The sequence below is a fragment of the Salvelinus sp. IW2-2015 genome, unplaced genomic scaffold, assembly GCF_002910315.2.
Source record: "Salvelinus sp. IW2-2015 unplaced genomic scaffold, ASM291031v2 Un_scaffold2322, whole genome shotgun sequence".
In the NCBI taxonomy this organism is placed as follows: domain Eukaryota; kingdom Metazoa; phylum Chordata; class Actinopteri; order Salmoniformes; family Salmonidae; genus Salvelinus; species Salvelinus sp. IW2-2015.
Genome location: NW_019943647.1, coordinates 1 through 9,112, shown reverse-complemented (window position 1 = coordinate 9,112; position 9,112 = coordinate 1).

The following is a 9,112-nucleotide window of genomic DNA, read 5'->3' as shown; positions in this document are numbered from 1 at the left end:
GACCGTCTCTGAGCCAATCTCCAGACGTCTAAACTAACGAGTCCGCCGACCCATCCACTTATCCATCAGTTCTAGCAGCAGTAGATGACAGAGAGAGAGAAGAGAGAGAGAAGAGCAGAGAGAGAGATAGCACAGAAGAGAACGAGAGATTGAGAGGAGACGAGAGAACACGAAGCACTACAGGAGAAGTAGAACGAGAGAGAAACGATCGAAAGACGAGAAGACTCTCGTGCTGATTTCATCAGTACACTAATATGTTTGCAGTATACCTTATAAAGCCCTAGTAAGTAACATAATCTTAAATCTATCCACACAACAGACATTTTCCTCTTCAACCTCCCACCTATAGCCTGGATGGTCTTGACGACTCGTTACTGAGGAACTTGGAACTTGTGGCCCACCCCCCACTGACCACAGGCGTGAGATATTATGACCATTTTACCCTTCGTAATATGACATACAAACCAACCAATGAATAATGCCTTCCAATCATGTTCATCAAAATGTATCCTGTCCGACTCATTATGATCTAATTTAGATCAAACTTATAGATGTATCTTACAAGTCATATTTTAGATTAAAATACTCATTAATAAAAAAAAGACACTATCATTGTTAATGGTCCATTCTTGATAACATCTTACAGAGTGTGTCTTTGACTGTCTGGTTCTCTGTGTTGTCTAGATACTGGGGGGCTGGACAGCCTGATAATGGTGGTCTGTTCTCTTGGCAAGAGGACTGTGTTGAGATATACTATGGACAAGATGACCATGTAGAGACATGGAATGATGACAAATGTGGCACAATTCATAACTGGATCTGTGAGAAAGCGGTGTAACAATAACCTACTGTAACTCTCTCTCTCGTAGTTATTATGTTGACAGTTGGATACAGTACTTAATGGTTAAGTGGTTTTAAAGTGAGCGATGAACACACCATAGAGGTGAAATAGTGGTATTACAGACTTGTCTATGAGCTCTTTTTCAATTCGGCTTTACTCGATTCCTCCTCGCATCCTCTCTCCTCCCCTCCTTCTCCAAACACATTGGAGAATACAATCCTAGGGGAGGTGCCTTGGACCTTCTCCTCTAATAGGGTTGAAAGAGGAGAGGAGACAGGAGGAGAGGAATCTAGGAAATACTTATTGAGATAGAGCCTTAGTGTCAGAGAGAGACAGAGGAGGAAGAACATTAAGAGAATGAGGAAGAGATAAACAATAAGACAAATAATTGTTGTGTTTAGATTTAGAGGAGAGTATGTAGACATACTGTACTCTGTAAAATGATTCTTCATTATTTTATTAGAAACATGTCATGTGATTTGCAGTAGGCTTGTGCTTAGTAAAAAGAAAGGCGGGACAAATTATTAACCTATGCTTATCACTTTAATAAAAGAATAACAAAGTCACAATAAATAAAGGAACAATGTTCTAACAAGGTCTACCAGCTTCCTGAGTGAATGTGATTGGATACTTAAAACAGTGTGGCCTGGACACACACACAGGGCAGAACAGTACTGAGAGGGCACACACACACACACACACACACACAATGCTAATGAAAGGTGAGAATGACTCACAACCTTCATTGTACAAGGGACAACGTGTAGGTTAACAATAGCAAAATCAAGCAAAATGCACCAGTGGAGCTGTCTGCTACCTATCCACACACTCATCATGGTGTCTATCTGCTGTTGTGTCTCTCCTGGAGGTTGCTGTCTGCTACATACCCACACACTCATCATGGTGTCTATCTGCTGTCGTGTCTCTTCCTGGAGGTTGCTGTCTACTACATATCCACACACTCATCATGGTGTCTATCTGCTGTTGTGTCTCTCCTGGAGGTTGCTGTCTGCTCAAACCACTGGTTAAGGTGTGAAGTCCTCCCTAAATCTATAACACTGTATGTTCTCAGACACAACAGACTGTTAAACTAAAGCAGCTGTTTAACAGGATATACAACATAATATACTGTCTGTTGTACTGTGTGCAGCTCCATAATGACCCAAGTATATGTATAATAACCCAAGAGCTGTGTACAGGATACTGTGAACAGGACCATAGATAAACAACCTGAATCTCAGAACACTGGTAAATACATCGTAGTCATAGAGACACACACATGGAAGTTTAAACCAATGGTTATTATCCCTCCACTTGCCACACAAACTGTTTAACTTAAGATAATGAGGTTGGCCGATGTCCAATGCCTGAACACAAATCTTCCAAACTCAACTGAGTAAAATAAACCTTAACAAACAGATTATTAATATTTTAAAAACAGAACACAACTTGTCTTCCAAACGATGGTGTCTTACTTCACAAGGGAAAGGTTTTGAAACAGTCATTAAAATTATTTATGTGTGGAAATTGATACATGAAATGCAACATGCTATGTGTCCCAGGTGAAATGTTCTGAAATGATGGAGGCTCCTAAGGTGTATTTTAGGATGTATACTAACTGCTGAAAGTTATTTCAATGTCCATGTAGTCCTGTGTACTGTAACTGGCCACTATCTACTTCCTGTTGCTGTGAAAACTTGTATGGTTAACAACCACATGCACATCCCCCTCAACAGGAAAGAAATGTGGGTGAGAAACCAGCACTTTAAAAGTACAGCTATTGTTATTTTTTCATTAACAGATGATCCAGAAGAGAATCTTTATACTTGGGATCACTCAATACGGGGTGAATTCTATCTTCCACTTAGGTCATATTTTAACTTAATGATACTGGAAGACTAAGTGACATTTGACTAAAGCTGAAGTTAGGGTTCACCCCTATATCAGTCGCTATAGTCCATGTTTGATTGTGTCTCATTGATGATGCTATGTACAGTATCTGTCTCCACAGAGTCTGATAGCTCAGGGAAGAGACCCTTCCTACTTGCTGCAGTGTTTCTGGGGCTGCTGTGTGTTCTACTGGCTGGGATCATAGGCCTGTCTGTCTACTGTGAGCAGCTCAACTTCATGTTACACTAAACCTCACATAGACTGTGTCATATCAGTATGTGATTTCTGTGCAGAAGTGTATGTTATTGGTTAGGGATGTTGTGTTTGGTTATTATTCCTCTCCACCAGTGGCGGTCGGTGCCGTTTAAAATGAGGGAGGATGATTTTATTTTTCATGAGCATGGCCTTTTTCAATTACAGCATACTGGATGACTGTCATTCATATTCTATTCACCTAGTTCAATGTAACAGCAATAGGTTTAGGCTACTACATGACACTCAAAATGTCCCTTCACCCATCATGATGTTGCTACGACCTAGCCTATAAATGAAAATGTACAACGTAGGTGCACGCAGGTCGAGAGAACATTTTTAGGTGACAGACACATTCAATACCACCTTCCACACTCTTGCCTGCATCTAGCTTATCTAGGGTGTAATTATTAGTCCAACAGTTGCAAACAAGAGTTTCTATTGGACAAATTCAGGTATGTTTATCCCCATTTCTTATATTTGCTTCCGTTTAAGAAACGTTTTTCAAAAGACTCAGCAGAATGAATACACCCCTGATCACAGTTCACTTTCATAGCAGCCACTTTGTATTCCTTCTCGCAACAATGCGCTCTCCTCCTCTCACCGTTTCCCTTCGCTTGTGGACTTCAATGCACATTACTCCAGCTGTATGTGACCAGGTGAAAAAACCCTTCCAAACCAAACCATATCATAACCGGTACACACAGCCTACATCGTTGTCACCATATTAGCTGAAGTAGCGTCATAGTCAACATCAGTGGTGATTTTGCAATGTAAATCTTGGTGGGGAAAAATCTAATGCAAACTCCAACAAAACACAACACAACACTAAACAATACATTAACTATAATGGTGACAAATGGTGCACACAAACTGTTAGGGCCTACATAAAGCTGTCCCAACAGCAGAGTCTCAACAGCAGTCCCAACACCTTACCACTGCTACACCTGGCTATCAGCAGAGCCTTGTTTGGCATTGAAACAGTTAATTTCACTGGCTGCCCCACCACCACAGAAAGCTCTGAGCGAGGCTGAAACAACTGCAGTTTGGAGCTGCCTTACTCAAGAAACCATGTTTGTATACAGCTTTATTAACTCAATTATTTCTTTTTTCACATTGTTTGCAAACTGAAATGCAACACGAATGAATGCCAAAATAACATGCAAAAAATAGGCCAATTATGAATGACGGGTCACCAGTGCAAAATAATTTGTTTTGTATTGTTCAGCTTCAGGACTTGTGTTTGCAGACYGTCTGATAAAATCTACTTAAACCTGGTCAGAGATCTAACTTCACAAGCAGACATGACTACAAACCATGTTCCCACACTGAAGCACCACATACGTGCACAAAGTCATGCAGACCTTCATGTCTGAACATCAGTGGTGGCTGGTGGGAGGAGAAATAGGAGGATGGGCTCATTGTAATGTTTGGAATGGAATTCATGGAATGGAGTCAAACATGTGGTTTCCATATGTTTGTGTTTGATACCGTTCCACAAATTCCATTCCAGCCATTACAATGAGCCCGTCTTTCTATAGCTTTTCCCACCAGCCTCTTCTGCTGCACGCACACTCACACTCACGCATGAGAATGTACACAGCTCTACCTTGGTTCACCACAGGCCCATTTTGCACTAAAAGTGAAGCTGCTGAGAAAGAGTTAACTCTCCCCTGTTCTGTCTTTCTGACCCTCAACTCAGAGTCAACCACTACACCGTGTGGTCAGTTACCAGTTGTCATGGTCACAGTCTCTCAGGTTGTGTGACTGGTAGTGACGTCACTGGATGAGTTCTAGCTATTTCTGAGTAACAGGTTTTCTTAAAACATATTGTGGCAGAATCAAGTATTATAATTCAATAGAATAAAATAGAACATTGTCCATTAAAATATTTGATATAATATATCACATTAGTTAAAATATGGAAATGATACCAGTCATCAGTCAGTCATCAGGGGACTCACTTTTAACCCTGACTGCTGTTTAGCTCTTTCCTAGCCTGATTCACACATCTGTTTGTACGGTCTTGATAACTCATATATTGTTGTCACGGTCAAACAATGACAGCACAACATATATGGGACTCAGGCTAGCTGTTTCCCACTAACAAAAGTATTTTTCTGAATCTTCCCCCCTCAGAACCCAAACTAAAGTTTGAGGCCCTCTTGAAGGTTAACACGGTCATCATCAGGCTGAGTTTTGAAACCACAACCCTAACACAAACAACCTGACAAAGATAAAGTTCATTCTGTTTCCCAGATGTAACTATGCAGATGTCATCATTACTAATAATTTCCATCTCTAAGAGATATGTGTTTAAGTGGGGTCAAAGCAACAGTTAGTGTCAAAGTAACCTGTGGATAGACAACAGATGTTATGACAGTTAACCTGTGGATAGACAGTAGATGTTATGACAGTTACCTGTGGATAGACAGTAGATGTTTATGACAGTTAACAATTGGATAGACATAGATGTTATGAACAGTTTTACCTGTGGATAGACAGCAAACATTATGACAGTTAACCTGTGGATAGACAGTAGATGTTATGACAGTTAACTTGTGGATAGACAGTAGACGTTATGACATTTAACCTGTGGGATAGACAGTAGACGTCCGTTGTGACAGGTAATCTTGGGCTAGACAGTATATGTTATGGACAGTTACCTGTGGATAGACAGCAAACATTATGACAGTTAACATGTGGATAGACAGTAGACGTTATGACCAGTAACCTGTGTGATAGACAGTAAACGTTTATGACAGTAACTGTGCGATAGACAGTAGACGGTTGATATGACAGTTAACCTGTGTTGGAAACAGTAGACCTGATGACAGTGTGTACTGACAGTTAACCTGTGGAAGGACAGCAAACATTATGACAGTTAACCTGTGGATAGACAGTTGTAAGATGTTATCGACAGTTACCTGTGGAGACAGTAGACGTTATATACAGTTGTTATGACAGTTAACATGTGGATAGACAGTTAGACGTTATTGACAGTTAACCTGTGGATAGACAGTAGATAGTATGACAGTTTAACCTGTGGATAGACAGTGCAACGTTATGACAGTTAACCTGTGGATAGACAGTAGTTATATGACAGTTAACCTGTGGATTAGACAGTATACGTTGTGACAGGTAATCTGTGGATAGACAGCAGACGTTTATAACAGTTAATCTGTGGATAGAGCAGCAGATGCTGATGACAGTTAACCTGTGGCCAGACGAGTAGATCTTTTGAAAGTTATGCTGTGATAGACAGCAGATATGTGTGACAGTTAACCGTGCATAGACAGTAGATATTATGACAGTTAACATGGGGATAGACAGCACGACGGTTATGACAGTTAATTGTGGGATATACAGTAGCTGTTCATGTACAATTAGGCCTGTGATAGACAGTTAGACGTGTATGACAATTAGCCTGTGATATGACAGGTAGACGTTATGACAGTTAACCTGTGGATAGACAGTAGACGTTATGACAGTTGTTATGACAGTTAACCTGTGGGTATACAGCAAACATTATTGACAGTTAACCTGTGGATAGACAGTAGATGTATGACAGTTTAACTGTGGATAGACAGTAGACGTTATGTGACAGTGTTATGACAGTTAACATGTGGATAGACCAGTAAGACGTTATGACAGGTTAACCTGTGGATAGACACGTAGATTATATGACAGGTAAACCTGTGGGATAGACAGTAGACGTTATGACGTTAACCGTGTATAGACAGTAGATTATATGACAGTTAACCTGTGGATAGACAGTATTACGTTGGTGACAAGAGGATTAAGTCTTCTGTGGATAACGACAGCAGCATTATAAACAGTTTAATCCTGTGGATTAAGAGCGATTAGCTTATGACAGGTTATACCCCGTGGCAGACAGTAGGATTGTTGAAACGTTATCTGTGGATAGACAGCAGAATTGTGAAGTTACTGTGGATAGAAGGTAGATGGCTATGGATCAAGTTACACCTGTGGATAGACATTAAGATTTGACGTTTGAGACTGAGCTAATCACGTGATACTGTTGGAGTATACGACGTTAGCATGTTTGACCATGGATTAGGCACATTGCGATTGACAGTAGACGTTATGACAGTTAACCTTGGATGACAGTAGAGTTATGACAGTTAACCTGTGTGGATAGACAAGGTAGACGTTTATGACAGTTAACTGTGGATAGACAGTAACGTTATGACATTAACCTTGGGATAGACAGTAGACGTTGTGACAGGGTAAATGCTGCTAGTATAGTTATGACAGTTTACCATGCTTGGATAGACAGTAGACGTTATACAGTTTTAGACAGTTAACCTGTGGATAGACAGTCAGACATCTATGACAGTTAACCGTTGGATGAGACAGTAGATGTTGAAGTTCTGTGGAAGAAACAGATTGTTATACAGTTTAACGCATGTGGATAGACAGTAGGACAGTGTCTTATGACAGTTAACCTGTGGATAGACAGGTAGAGTTATGACAGTTAAACTGTGGATAGACAGTAGATTATTATGACAGTTAACCTGTGGATAGACAGTAGACGTTGTGGACACGGTAATCCTGTGATAGACAGCAGACGGTATAACAGTTAATCTGTTGGATAGAGACAGATCTATGACAGTTAACCTGTGCCAGACAGTAGATCTTTTGAAAGTTATCTGGATAGACAGCAGATATGTGACAGTTAACCTGTGCATAGACAGTAGACTATTATGACAGTTAAGCAGTGGATAGGACAGCCAACGTTATGGACAGTTAGATCTGTGGATATACAGTAGCTGTTATGACAATTAGCCTGTGGATAGACAGTAGACTGTTATGAACAGTTAACGCTGGGATTGATACAGTAGATGTTATGACAGTTAACCTGTGGTAGACAGTAGATTGTATGACAGTTAACCTGGTGATAGACAGTAGGATTTATGACCAGTTAACCTGTGGATAGACAGCAGACATTATGACAGTTAACCTGTGGATAGACATATAGACGTTATGACAGTTAACCGTGGATAGACAGTAGATGTGTGTGACAGTTAACCCTGTGGATAGACAGCAGATATTGTGACAGTTTAACCTGTGGATAGATGTCGTTAGACTATGACAGTTTATAACCTGTGGATAGACAGTAGATGTTTTGACAGGTAATCTGTGGATAGACACAGAGATTATGACAGTTAACTGTGGCATGACCAGTAGACGTTATACAGTTAACCTGTGGGTAGACAGTAGATGTTGTGACAGTTAACTGTGGATAGACAGCAGATATTGTGACAGTTAACCTGTGGCATTACGAGGTAGATATGACAGTTAACCTGTGGATATGGACAGTAGAGTTGATGGACAGTAATTTGTGGATTAGACAGTAGAGATTATGACAGTTAACCTGTGGATGACAGTAGACGTTATGACAGTTAACTGTGGGTAGACAGTAGATGTTTTATGACAGTTAACCTGTGGATGACAGTAGATGTTGACAGGTAACTGTGGTAGACAGTAGATGTTATGACAGTTTAACCTTGGTGGATAGACAGTAGATGTTTGTGACCAGTTTGAACCTGGATAGACATAGATGTTATGACAGTTAACCTTGTGGACAGACAGTAGATGTTATGACGTTAACCTGTGGATAGACAGTAGACGTTCATGACAGTTAGTCACCTGTGGATAGATGCAGATGCATATGAAGTAACCTGTTGGATAGACATAGATCTATTGACAGGTTCTACGTGGATAGACAGTAGATGTATTTTCATTATCTGAAGACGAGTGCTATGACATCCTGTTGGATAGACAGTAAGGTTGGTGACGTTAACTTGATACGCAATGTGAGACTGTGGATGGACAGTAGACGTTATGACAGTTAACCTTGGATGACAAACGGTGAGGAATTGGATGAGCAGAGTTATACGTAACGCTGTTGGAATGCTTTGTAATGACCGAGGTATGATGACTCACAACTGCCTCTCCACTCGTGGAAGTGCAAACACCCACACAGTAAGTTGTAATCATAAACACATGTAGGCTATCAGGCGAGACTAATGGCTGTTTATTTACTTGTTTATATGTGTCTGACGTACTCTTCTTTCCTTTGTTCAGTTTTTCAAACTGTGTTTT